The 13,917-nt window shown below is 51.8% G+C and overlaps 1 protein-coding gene across 1 annotated transcript in view; it reads left to right on the forward strand.

The window, feature by feature from the left end:
- Positions 1–13,917, forward strand: part of LOC140389518 (fibronectin type III domain-containing protein 3B-like) — a 404,055-nt gene that overhangs the window by 88,320 nt on the left and 301,818 nt on the right.

Genomic DNA, 13,917 nt, shown 5'->3' on the forward strand with positions numbered 1-13,917 from the left:
AGTGAGAACGGCCGGAAAATTCCCTCCGTGGTCTCTGTTGTGAAGTAGAAATTGCGGCAATCCGTTTGCTCACATCAAGACCGCATAATGTTTCTAAGTAGTTTGATTCCGTGATATTGGTGCAGGGATCATTATCGGCCATGACACTAGAGAGAGACGTCCACTTTCCTTTCTTCCGATATGCCGTGGGATCTTTCCCACCTGAGAAAGGGGACGCGGGGCCTGGGGTTCAGGGTTCATCCAAAAGGTGGCACTTGTGACAGTTCAGCACCCTCCCAGTGCTGCACTGGAATGTCAACCTGAATTTTGTATTTGAGCTTCTGGAGTGGGACTTCAAGCTGTGACTTTTGGCCGCAGAGGTGAGAACGACACCCGGCATCAAACTCCATCCCTTTAGAAGGAGAGGGGGGAGGGGGGGGGAATTAGGAGGAAAAATAGCATTTGGCTAAACCCCGGGTTTATATTCAATCCAAGTTCGCAGGATCCCTTTCACATCTGAGCTGCAAACTGGGATCTAGCATCCCAGAAATAACTAGCAGATGGCAATGATGTCACAACAGATACTTTTGCAAAGTCAAAACACATGGTGTTCTTTGCAAAGCCATTCCTTTCCCAGAGCTTATTAAGGTTGTCGGGACTGGAGTTAATTAGAACATTTTTTTTTGTGAATTGATGATCTATTCCAGTGATCTGGAGATAAAGAGAAGATTATGAGGTTGGACATCCCATAGACATGGCAACATTTCCATTTGCTCCATTGTTTCTCCCCTTCCCCGAGGCTCCTGGTATAACGTCCTCCAGGTACCATCGCTGGCTCTCACCTCCTGTTCGTGGCCCATGATTCATGTACTGGTCACGGCACTGAGTGTGAGTGGACAATTCGACTCCAATACACGCCTGTCCAATCCCAGCCTTGTCTAACGTTCACCCACGACAAACGAGATTCTCTGTTAATTTGGGTGGAAAGATCAAAGTAGCCCTGCTCCCAACTCTCACCCTGTGAAGATGGTTATTGATGAAGAAGTCCATTCAGCCCATCCATCCATCCACAGGTAGACCACAGAGTGCCCAAATTTCACCGTCCAAATGTTCCTTTAAGAATTAACGCTGCATTTTCTATTCGTTGAAGAAAGAAAGGACTTGTATTTCTATTGCATCTTTCTTGACATCATGACACCCTTAGGTTGGTTAAATGTGATTTCTCTTTCACAAAACCATGTTGACTCTGCCTGATTACCTTAAACTTACTCAAGTACCCTGCAACACCTTTCTTTTTTTTAAATTACAAATTCAGAGTACCAAATTCATTTTTTTTCCAATTAAGGGGCAATTTAGCATGGCCAATCCACCTAGACTGCACATCTTTGGGTTGTGGGGGCGAAACCCACGCAAACACAGGGAGATGTGCAAACTCCACACGGACAGTGACCCAGAGCCGGGATCGAACGTGGGACCTCGGCGCCATGAGGCAGCAGGGCTAACCCACTGCGCCACCGTGCTGCCCTGCAACACCTTCTTTAACAATAGCTTCTAACATTCTCCGGCTGACAGATGTTAATCTAATTGGCCTTTAGTTTTCTGCTTTCTGTCCCGCCCCCTTTTCTGAGTGAAGGAGTTACATTTGTTATTTTCCAATCGAATGGAACCTTCCCTGAATCTGGGGAGTTTGGGGAAATTAAAACTATTATGTCAACTATCTGACTGGTCACTTCTGGTTTAGCACAGTGGGCTAAACAGCTGACTTGTAATGCAGAACAATGCCAGCAGCGCAGGTTCAATTCCCGTACCAGCCTCCCCGAACAGGCGCTGGAATATGGTGACTAGGGGCTTTTCACAGTAACTTCATTGAAGCTTACTTATGACAGTAAGCCGTTATCGTTATTATTATTCTTTTGAGACCCTAGAATGAAGTCTATCAGGATCCCAGCTCTTGTCAGACCCGTAGCTCCAACAATTTACTCAATACCACTTCCCTGATGATTGAGGGCAGCATGGTAGCATTGTGGATAGCACAATTGCTTCACAGCTCCAGGGTCCCAGGTTCGATTCCGGCTTGGGTCACTGTCTGTGCGGAGTCTGCACATCCTCCCCGTGTGTGCGTGGGTTTCCTCCGGGTGCTCCGGTTTCCTCCCACTGTCCAAAGATGTGCAGGTTAGGTGGATTGGCCGTGATAAATTGACCTTAGTGTCCAAAATTGCCCTTAGTGTTGGGTGGCGTTACTGGGTTATGGGGATAGGGTGGCGGTGTTGACCTTGGGTAGGGTGCTCTTTCCAAGAGCCGGTGCAGACTCAATGGGCCGAATGGCCTCCTTCTGCACTGTAAATTATATGAGAATATATATATATGAGATTGTAGTTTTCCTGTGTTTCTCCCTTCCATTTCCTGGTTTATAGCTGCTTCTACTTGCATCGTCTGTAGTAAAGACTGATGCAAAATACCTGTTCAATTCATCTGCCATCTCTTTGTTTTGCATTGTTAATTCCCCAAACTCACTTTCCACAAGACCAATTCTCACTTTGTTAACTCGTTTCTTTTAAAAATATTTATAAAAACTCTCACAGGGCGGCGCAGTAGCACAGTGGTTAGCACAGCGCCTGGGTCCCGGGTTCGATTCCCCACTGGGTCACTGTCTGTGTGGAGTCTGCACGTTCTCCCAGTGTGCGCGTGGGTTTCCTCCGGGTGCTCCGGTTTCCTCCCACAAGTCCCGAAAGACGTGCTGTTGGGTAATTTGGACATTCTGAATTCTCCCTCAGTGTACCCGAACAGGCGCCGGAATGTGGCGACTAGGGGCTTTTCACAGTAACTTCATTGCAGTGTTAATGTAAGCCTACTTGTGACACAAATAAAAGTTATTGTTATTGCTATTACTACCTATTGTTATGTTTCTGGCTAGCTTTCTGTCCTACTCTGTTTTGTCCCTCCATATTAATCTTTTGGGCATGACCGGGGTTTTCAACTTTTTCTGACCAGCAGGCCACGTGGACATTGGGTTGTCTTCTTGAGGATATTAGCTGGCAACTTCTCAATGAGTGACCCACCCACAGGGAGGTTCTCATGATGACTTGAAAGGCCTTGCAAGAAAGCATCTCAATCCAAGCTGGCATTTCTGGGGAATGAACAGCCAACATTCATCCAGATGGTGTCAGCCGAGCCTGGAGATGGATTGAACCGAGGACTGCGCGTACATAACGGACAAGAACAACTCACCACTGAGACAACAGCTTTCAACCTTTCAACCTTCCTCGAAGACAGTGGAAAACTCTGAAAATGAATCCACATATTGCACGTGGCCACTTGCTTCATGAGCAGCGGATGAGAAATGGGCCCAAAGAATAATTCTGGCCAACAAACGGAGGCAAAGAAACATATCGCATCAACCGTTTGTTAAATCAGGGTGGTGAGTGACTTGGAGGGGAACCTCCAGGCGGTGGGGTTCCCAGGTACCTGCTGCCCTAGTCCTTCTAGATGCTAGGTGTCCTGGGTTTGGAAGGTGCTGCCTCAGGAACCTTGGTGAGTTCTTGCGGTGCTTCTTGAAGATGGTACACACGGCTGGCACTGTTCATCGGTGGTGGAGGGAGTGAATGTTTGTGGAAGGAGGAGCAATCAAGCGGGATGCTTTGTCCTGGATGGTGTTGAGCTTCTTGAGTGTTGTTGGAGCTGTACTCATCCAGGCAAGTGGAGAGTATTCCATTACACTCCTGACTTGTGCCTTATAGATGGTGGACAGGCTTTGGGGGGTCAGGAGGTGAGTTGCTCGCTGCAGGATTCCCAACCTCTGACCTGCTCTAGTTGCCACAATATTTATATGGCTCGTCCTGTTCAGTTTGTGGTGAATGGTAACCCCCAGGAGGTACATTGTGGGGTATTCAGTGACGGCAATGCCATTAAATGTCATGGGATGATGGTTTGATTCTATCTTATTGGAGAAGGTCATTGCCTGGCTCTTCGTGTGGTACAAACTTAACTTGCCGCTTGTCAGCCCAAGCCTGGATGCTGTCCAGGTCTTGTTCCATTTACAGATGGACAGCTTCAGTGTCTGAAGAGTCACGAATGGTGCTGAGCATTGTGCAAACAACCCCACTTCGGAAGTTATGATGAAGCAGCTGAAGATGGTTGGGCCGAGGACACGACCCTGAGGAACTCCTGCAGAGATGTCCTGGAGCTGAGATGATTGACCTCCAACCACCACAACCATCTTCCTCTGTGCCAGTTATGATGCCAATCAGTGGAGAGTTTTCCCCTGATTCCCGTTGACTCCAGTTTTGCTGGGGCTCCTTGATGCCATTTTTGGTCAAATGCTGCCTTGATGTCAAGGGCAGTCACTCTCACCTCACCTCTTTTGTCCAGGTTTGAACCAAGGCTGTAATGAGGTCAGGAGCTGAGTGACCCTGGCGGAACCCAAACTGAGCGTCCGTGAGCAGATTATTACTAAGTTCCCGCCTGACCCCTTTCATCACTTTGCTGATGATGGAGAGTGGACTGATAGGGCAGTAATTGGCTGGGTTGGATTTGGTCTGTTTTTTGTGCACAGGCCACACCTGGACAAATTTCCACATTGCCGGGTAGATGCCAGCGTTGTCGCTGTACTGGAACAGATTGGCTGCAGGGAACCCCCGGGCCCGATCCCCAGCGTGGGGCAAAATGCCAGCTGGGCACCTTGGCACTGCCAGCCTGTGCCAGGGTGAGTGCCAAGGTGCCCGAGTGGCATTAGCAGTAACAGGGTGCCAAACTGGCCAGAGGCCAACTCTCCCGAGTGCCTCCAATCACCTGGGAGACCCCACCCCCTTCAAGTGCCGGTACACGTGGTCCCCGTTTGTGGGGACCAATTGGCAGTCGGCTGGGGTGTCCCCAGCGAGGCCGGTATGTGCCAGTTCGCTGGTCAGTCAGCGGCAGCACAGCGAAGCAGGTTTTTAAACTCACTTCACCGAGCGAGATCACGACGTCTCACACAATCTGGTTAGATCTTGCGAAGGGCGACGGTCAGGAATCCCGGGTGAGACCGATTCTGCCGGGAACATCTTGGGATGGCATAAATCGCCAAACTAAACATCCCATAATGTGATGTTTCTGTTTTGTGAAAGTGACAGGAGTGCTACTTTCACTTTCAAGCGCATGTTAATGTTTCAGCTCGAACGAATGAGCTAACCTCTCCAGATGCACAGAATCTATTTCCTCTGCTGGGGAGAGTCCAGAGCAATTGCTCCTCCCAAGTGAAACAGCAACTTACTTCTACTTCTGTCAAGTTAGTGTACTGCATTCAAAGTTCCTGATCAGCTCTCCTCTCCGCTGGGGGTGACGAAAGACAGCCTGACTGCCCACGACGTGGAACACCTTCACTCAGCCCGAAAGCGTGACCCCGAGCTTCCTGCCATTGTCATTTCAATTCACTATCTTGTCATCAGTCTGACCTTCCTTTCCTCACCCTCCTACACCACCCCAATGGAGCTCGAGATACAGCATCTTGTCTCTTGACTGGGCAGACTCAGCACTCCGTTCAACCATTTCAGAGAATAACCTCTGCTGCAATATCTCTGGACAGCATCTTGATATGATACTGCTTTGCACACTTACCCCTCCTTTACACCCAGCTTAGTTTCTTTGCCTGTACCAATACCATCTTCATGTGCTTTGCATCATCATCCCTTTTGTCATTTCATCTCCGGCCAGCCACCCGATCACAGCGCCTCTCGCTTTTTGAGGAACAGCACAGGGTTAGATACAGAGTAAACTCCCTCTACACTGTCCCCATCAAACACTCCCAGGACAGGTACAGCACAGGGTTAGATACAGAGTAAAGCTCCCTCAACACTGTCCCCATCAAACACTCCCAGGACAGGTACAGCACGGAGTTAGACACAGAGTAAAGCTCCCTCTACACTGTCCCCATCAAACACTCCCAGGACAGGTACAGCACAGGGTTAGATACAGAGTAAAGCTCCCTCTACACTGTCCCCATCAAACACTCCCAGGACAGGTACAGCACAGGGTTAGATACAGAGTAAAGCTCCCTCTACACTGTCCCCATCAAACACTCCCAGGACAGGTACAGCACGGGGTTAGATACAGAGTAAAGCTCCTTCTACACTGTCCCCATCAAACACTCCCAGGACACGTACAGCACGGGGTTAGATACAGAGTAAAGCTCCTTCTACACTGTCCCCATCAAACACTCTCAGGACAGGTACAGCACGGGGTTAGATACAGAGTAAAGCTCCTTCTACACTGTCCCCATCAAACACTCCCAGGACAGGTACAGCACGGGGTTAGATACAGAGTAAACTCCCTCTACACTGTCCCCATCAAACACTCCCAGGACAGGTACAGCACGGGGTTAGATACAGAGTAAAGCTCCCTCTACACTGTCCCCATCAAACACTCCCAGGACAGGTACAGCACGGGGTTAGATACAGAGTAAAGCTCCTTCTACACTGTCCCCATCAAACACTCCCAGGACAGGTACAGCACGGGGTTAGATACAGAGTAAACTCCCTCTACACTGTCCCCATCAAACACTCCCAGGACAGGAATGTCATGATATCCATATTAACATATCATGGTGCAATCACATACACACACTGATGGACAGGTCAACGGACCAATCAACACACACACAACATCACAGCCAATCACCAGTGAGAGCACACGCACTATAAAACAGGGAACACCACAGCTCCCGCTCATTCCAGCAGGAGATAGCTCAGAGCACAGAGCTCACAGCGTGCCACTCAGACATACACCATGTGCTGTGTGCCTCTCTAAGACAGTGCTAGGGCTGGGTCCACAGGTTAACGGGTAAAGTACAAACCACAGCCAGAAGTTAACAGTTGTTATTGTACAGAATAATAAAACAGTTGTACCATCTACAACCGTGTTGGTTCGTTTGTATATCGGAACACCCAACACGACATGATACCAGGATTGGAAACTCGGCAGCAACTGTGAGACCTACCTGCACCTCTTCAGAGATCCGCCATCCTGCGCCATGGACACCATCAGCCCGCCGCAGCCGCTCCAAATCGCTGGAAACCTCGGCGTCAACTGGAAGCTGTTTAAACAGCGCTTCCAGCTCTTCTCGAAGCCACAGAAAGGGAGAATGCATCGGACACCATGAAGATCGCCCTCCTCCTCTCCACGGCGGGGCAACACGCCATTCACATCTACAACTCCCTGGCGTTCGCGGAAGGCGACGACAAGACGAAGTACAAGATGGTCCTTCTAAAACTTGAGCAACACTTCAGCGTCGAGGTGAATGAGAGCTTCGAGAGGTACCTCTTCCAGCAGCACCTGCAGGGTAAGGATGAGCCTTTTCAATCCTTTTTGACACACCTCCATATCCTCGCGCATTCCTGCGGCTATGAGGCCACCTCCGATTCCATGATTCGGGACCAGATAGTTTTTGGGGTCATCTCGTGCTCCCTACGCCAGCAGCTCCTGAAAATCAAGAGCCTCACCCTAGCCACCGCCATCGAAACCTGTGTCCTCCACGAAAACGCGACCAGCCGGTACTCCCAATTCCAGGCGGCCGAATCGGCACGGCAGGGGTCCTACGAGGCCGAGCGGGTCCAGTCGATCGAGTTCCTCCCGGCCCACGGCCCGGGCGAGGGCGGCCATTTCGCGCGCTTTCCGAAGCCTCCCGCGCTTGTACACGCCAAAAGAGGGGACGTCGACGCAGAGGGACGTGACGCGCAGGCGCGCTCTACAATGGACCGCACCGCGCATGCGCGGTGGCGCAACGAACGCCATGACGTCACGACGTGCGGTAACTGTGGATCTGCACACTTAAAGCGGCAGTGTCCAGCCAAAACTCAACAATGCATCCGCTGTGGCAAGATGGGCCACTACGCTGCCTGCTGTCGAGCAGCTCAACCTGCCAACGCTCCCCAATTCCGCCAGCCTCGCAGGGACGTGCGGGCCATTCAGCCCCCATACACCGAGTCATACCCTGACGACGTGCAGACCGGTGATACCGACGACCGGGAAGCCTTCCGCGTTGCGGTAATAGACAGAAATTTGATGTCCCCAAGTAGGACCCACCAGCCGATGCCAGTGCACAGCGTTAATCCGGGTGATGAATGGTGTGCTACCCTAACGGTCAACCGATCACCAATCACATTCCGTTTAGACACTGGTGCCTCCGCCAATCTCAATGCATGGTCACCTTCTACGCCTTGAAGTTCAGACCACCAATTCGGCCATCCCGCTATCAGTTGGTCGATTACAACGGAAACGTTATCCCGCCCACGGGGTCCTGCCAGCTCGAGGTTACACACAATGCATACACAGCCACACTGTCCTTTGAGATAGTTGGATCCTCGAAGGACTCTATGTTAGGCGCACAGGCGTGCAAGATCCTCCACCTCGTTCAGCAGGTACACACTCTGTCTCCAGGAGGCACGTCCGATTTCCCGGGTGCAGACTTTAGGGCACAGCTCCACTCCCTCCTCGCCCACAACCAGGAGGCTTTCGAGGGCATGGGCACACTGCCCTACACTTACAGAATACGGCTCAAACCGGACGCCACCCCGATCATTCACGCACCTCGGAGAGTCCCAGCACCACTCAAAGACCGCCTCAAGCAGCAGCTGCAGGATCTGCAGGACCAAGGAGTGCTTTCCCGGGTCACGGAGCCTACGCCATGGGTCAGTTCCATGGTGTGCGTAAGAAAGCCCTCTGGTGACTTCCGGGTGCGGCGATGACCAGCTGAGTCGCACGTTTCGGCAGCTCCCGGTGAAACGGACTTTTGGGCTCTTGATAGGAGCCCCAACGGCAATTTTGACGGCTAAAAACACTGTGCGGTAAACCAGAATGGAATCCCCCCTGGATACGGATGGAAAAAGGAGGAGAAAGTGGCCGGATTGCAGTGGATCCTTTAGAACAGCGGCAAGGAAGGCAAGCAAAAACCAAGATGGCGTCGGAAGGTGGCAGTTTAACATGGGGCCCTGAACAACAAGAGTTCTTGAAATGCTGTGTGGAAGAGCTCAAAAAGGAAATGAAGAAAGAGCTGTTGGCCCCGATACTACAGGCGATCGAAGGGCTAAAGGAGGAACAAAAGACCCAGGAGCGGGAGCTTCGGGTCGTGAAGGCAAAGGCAGCCGAGAATGAGGACGACATACAGGGCCTGGTGGTGAAGACGGAGACGCATGAGGCACATCAGAAACGATGTGTGGAAAGGTTGGAGGCACTGGAGAACAACGCAAGGAGGAACAACCTGAGGATTCTTGGTCTTCCTGAAGGTGTGGAGAGAGCGGACGTCGGGGCATATGTGAGCACGATGCTGCACTCGTTAGTGGGAGCGGAGGCCCCGGCGGGTCCGTTGGAGGTGGAGGGAGCATACCGAGTGATGGCGCGAGGACCGAGAGCAGGAGAAATTCCCAGAGCCATAGTGGTGAGATTCCTCCGTTTTAAGGATAGAGAAATGGTCCTGAGATGGGCAAAGAAAACTCGGAGCAGTAAATGGGAGAACGCGGTGATCCGCGTTTATCAAGACTGGAGTGCGGAGGTGGCGAGAAGGAGGGTGAGCTTTAATCGGGCCAAGGCGGTGCTTCATAAAAAGAAGATAAAATTTGGAATGCTGCAACCGGCAAGACTGTGGGTCACATATCGAGGGAGGCACCACTACTTTGAGACGGCGGATGAAGCGTGGACTTTTATTGTGGAAGAAAAACTGGAATGAGCGGGTTATTAAAAAGAACATTTGAACAAAGTGGTGGGGCGAATGTGGGGGGCGAAGAGGGGGGTTAAAAAGGGGGGAAAGAGGAGTTTTATGTACTAATCCTGCGATGTGGTAACTTTTCTCTCTTCCACAGGTGGTGATGGGGGGAGGAGGGGAGGTGGAGGAGATGGGGCGTTGGTCATTGGGGGCGGGGCCAAGGGAGAAGCGCGGGCTTGGTTCCCACGCTATGATAATCATGGCGGGAATAGAGAAGCAGGAAGGAGGGGGTGTCGCACGGTGCGAGCTGAGGTCACGGGGGAAGCCGAGGTCGGCCAGAGTTTGCTGACTTCTGGGAGCAACATGGGGGGAGTAATTACGCTAGCAGGGGATCTAGCCGGGGGGGGGGGTGGGAGGGGGGAATTACTGGGTTGCTGCTGCTGGGGAGAGGGGGGAGCTGGTATGGGAGGGGATGGGCGGGGGGGCACCGCCTGGGGGAGTTACAGCTGCGTGGGAACCGGGTGAGGAGCTGGAAAAAGGGGATGGCTAATCGACAAGGGGGGGGGGGGTAGGAAGCCCCCCAACCCGGCTGATCACGTGGAACGTGAGAGGGCTGAACGGGCCGATAAAGAGGGCACGGGTACTCGCACACCTTAAGAAACTTAAGGCAGATGTGGTTATGTTACAGGAAACGCACCTGAAACTGATAGACCAGGTTATGCTACGCAAAGGATGGGTGGGGCAGGTGTTCCATTCGGGGCTAGATGCGAAAAACAGGGGGGGTGGCTATATTAGTGGGGAAGCGGGTAATGTTCGAGGCAAAGACTATAGTGGCGGATAACGGGGGCAGATACGTGATGGTGAGTGGCAAACTACAGGGGGAGACGGTGGTTTTGGTAAACGTATATGCCCCGAACTGGGATGATGCCAATTTTATGAGGCGGATGCTAGGACGCATTCCGGACCTAGAGATGGGAAAGCTGATAATGGGGGGAGATTTTAATACGGTGTTGGAACCAGGGCTGGATAGGTCGAAGTCCAGGACTGGAAGGAGGCCGGCAGCAGCCAAGGTACTTAAAGATTTTATGGAGCAGATGGGAGGTGTAGACCCGTGGAGATTTAGCAGACCTAGGAGTAAGGAGTTCTCGTTTTTCTCCTATGTCCATAAAGTCTACTCGCGAATAGACTTTTTTGTGCTGGGAAGGGCGTTGATCCCGAAGGTGAGGGGAACGGAGTATACGGCTATAGCCATTTCGGATCACGCTCCACACTGGGTAGCCTTGGAGATAGGGGAGGAAACAGGAGGGCGCCCACCCTGGAGAATGGACATGGGACTAATGGCAGATGAGGGTGTGTGTCTAAGGGTGAGGGGGTGCATTGAAAAGTACTTGGAACTCAATGATAATGGGGCGGTCCAGGTGGGAGTGGTCTGGGAGGCGTTGAAGGCGGTGGTTAGAGGGGAGCTGATATCAATAAGGGAACATAAAGGGAAGCAGGAGAGTAAGGAATGGGAGCGGTTGCTGCAAGAACTTTTGAGGGTGGACAGACAATATGCGGAAGCACCGGAGGAGGGACTGTACAGGGAAAGGCAAAGGCTACATGTAGAATTTGACTTGCTGACTACGGGCACTGCAGAGGCACAATGGAGGAAGGCACAGGGTGTACAGTACGAATATGGGGAGAAGGCGAGCAGGTTGCTGGCACACCAATTGAGGAAAAGGGGAGCAGCGAGGGAAATGGGGGGGTGATGGATGAGGAAGGAGAGATGGAGCGGGGAGCGGAGAGAGTGAATGGAGTGTTCAAGACATTTTATAAAAAATTATATGAAGCTCAACCCCTGGATGGGAGGGAGAGAATGATGGGCTTCTTGGATCGGCTGGAATTTCCCAAGGTGGAAGAGCAGGAAAGGGTGGGACTGGGAGCACAGATCGAGGTAGAAGAAGTGGTGAAAGGAATTAGGAGCATGCAGGCGGGAAAGGCCCCGGGACCGGATGGATTCCCAGTCGAATTCTATAGAAAATATGTGGACTTGCTCGCCCCGGTATTGACGAGGACCTTTAATGAGGCAAAGGAAAGGGGACAACTGCCCCCGACTATGTCTGAAGCAACGATATCGCTTCTCTTAAAGAAGGAAAAGGACCCGCTACAATGCGGGTCCTATAGACCTATTTCCCTCCTAAATGTAGATGCCAAGATCCTGGCCAAGGTAATGGCAATGAGAATAGAGGAATGTGTCCCGGGGGTGGTCCACGAGGACCAAACTGGGTTTGTGAACGGGAGACAGCTGAACACGAATATACGGAGGCTGTTAGGGGTAATGATGATGGCCCCACCAGAGGGGGAAACGGAGATAGTAGTGGCGATGGATGCCGAGAAAGCATTTGATAGAGTGGAGTGGGATTATTTGTGGGAGGTGTTGAGGAGATTTGGTTTTGGAGAGGGGTATGTTAGATGGGTGCAGCTGTTGTATAGGGCCCCGATGGCGAGCGTGGTCACGAATGGACGGGGATCTGCATATTTTCGGCTCCATAGAGGGACAAGGCAGGGATGCCCTCTGTCCCCATTATTGTTTGCACTGGCGATTGAGCCCCTGGCGATAGCGTTGAGGGGTTCCAAGAAGTGGAGGGGAGTACTTAGAGGAGGAGAAGAACACCGGGTATCTTTGTATGCGGACGATTTGCTACTATACGTGGCAGACCTGGCGGAGGGTATGCCAGAAATAATGCGGATACTTGGGGAGTTTGGGGATTTTTCAGGGTATAAATTGAACATGGGGAAAAGTGAGTTGTTTGTGGTTCATCCAGGGGAGCAGAGTAGAGAAATAGAGGACCTACCGTTGAGGAAGGTAACAAGGGACTTTCGTTACCTGGGGATCCAGATAGCCAAGAATTGGGGCACATTGCATAGGTTAAATTTAACGCAGTTGGTGGAACAAATGGAGGAGGATTTCAAGAGATGGGATATGGTATCCCTGTCACTGGCAGGGAGGGTGCAGGCGGTTAAGATGGTGGTCCTCCCGAGATTCCTCTTTGAGTTTCAGTGCCTCCCGGTGGTGATCACGAAGGCTTTTTTAAAAAGGATTGAAAAGAGCATCGTGGATTTTGTGTGGGCCGGGAAGACCCCGAGAGTGAGGAAGGGATTCTTACAGCGTAACAGGGATAGGAGGGGGCTGGCACTACCGAGCCTAAGTGAGTATTATTGGGCCGCTTATATTTCAATGGTGAGTAAGTGGATGGGAGAGGAGGAGGGAGCGGCGTGTAAGAGATTAGAGAGGGCGTCCTGTAGGGGGACTAGCCTACAGGCTATGGTGACAGCCCCATTGCCGTTCTCACCGAGGAACTACACCACAAGCCTGGTGGTGGTGGCTACACTGAAGATTTGGGGACAGTGGAGACGGCATAGGGGAAAGACTGGAGCCTTGGGGGGGTCCCCGATAAGAAACAACCATAGGTTTGCCCCGGGGGGAATGGATGGGGGATATGGAATGTGGCAAAGAGCAGGAATAACGCAACTGAAAAATCTGTTTGTGGATGGGAAGTTTGCGAGTCTGGGAGCACTGACCGTGAAATATGTGTTGCCCCAAGGGAATGCATTCAGGTATATGCAACTGAGGGCTTTTGCGAGGCAACAGGTGAGGGAATTCCCGCAGCTCCCGACACAAGAGGTGCAGGACAGAGTGATCTCAAAGACATGGGTGGGGGATGGTAAGGTGTCAGATATATATAGGGAAATGAGGGACGAAGGGGAGACTATGGTAGATGAGCTAAATGGGAAATGGGAAGAAGAGCTGGGGGAGGAGATCGAGGAGGGGCTGTGGGCAGATGCCCTAAGCAGGGTAAACTCGTCGTCCTCGTGTGCCAGGCTAAGCCTGATTCAGTTTAAGGTATTACACAGGGCGCATATGACTGGAGCACGGCTCAGTAAATTTTTTGGGGTGGAGGATAGGTGTGCGAGGTGCTCGAGAAGCCCAGCGAATCATACCCATATGTTTTGGTCATGCCCGGCACTACAGGGGTTTTGGATGGGGGTGACAAAGGTGCTTTCAAAAGTAGTGGGGGTCCGGGTCAAACGAAGCTGGGGGTTGGCTATATTTGGGGTTGCACAAGAGCCGGGAGTGCAGGAGGCGAGAGAGGCCGATGTTTTGGCCTTTGCGTCCCTAGTAGCCCGGCGCAGGATATTGCTAATGTGGAAGGAAGCCAAGGCCCCGGGGGTGGAGACCTGGATAAATGACATGGCGGGGTTTATAAAGCTAGAGCGGATTAAGTTCG

Source organism: Scyliorhinus torazame, chromosome 14 (assembly GCF_047496885.1).
Source record: "Scyliorhinus torazame isolate Kashiwa2021f chromosome 14, sScyTor2.1, whole genome shotgun sequence".
In the NCBI taxonomy this organism is placed as follows: domain Eukaryota; kingdom Metazoa; phylum Chordata; class Chondrichthyes; order Carcharhiniformes; family Scyliorhinidae; genus Scyliorhinus; species Scyliorhinus torazame.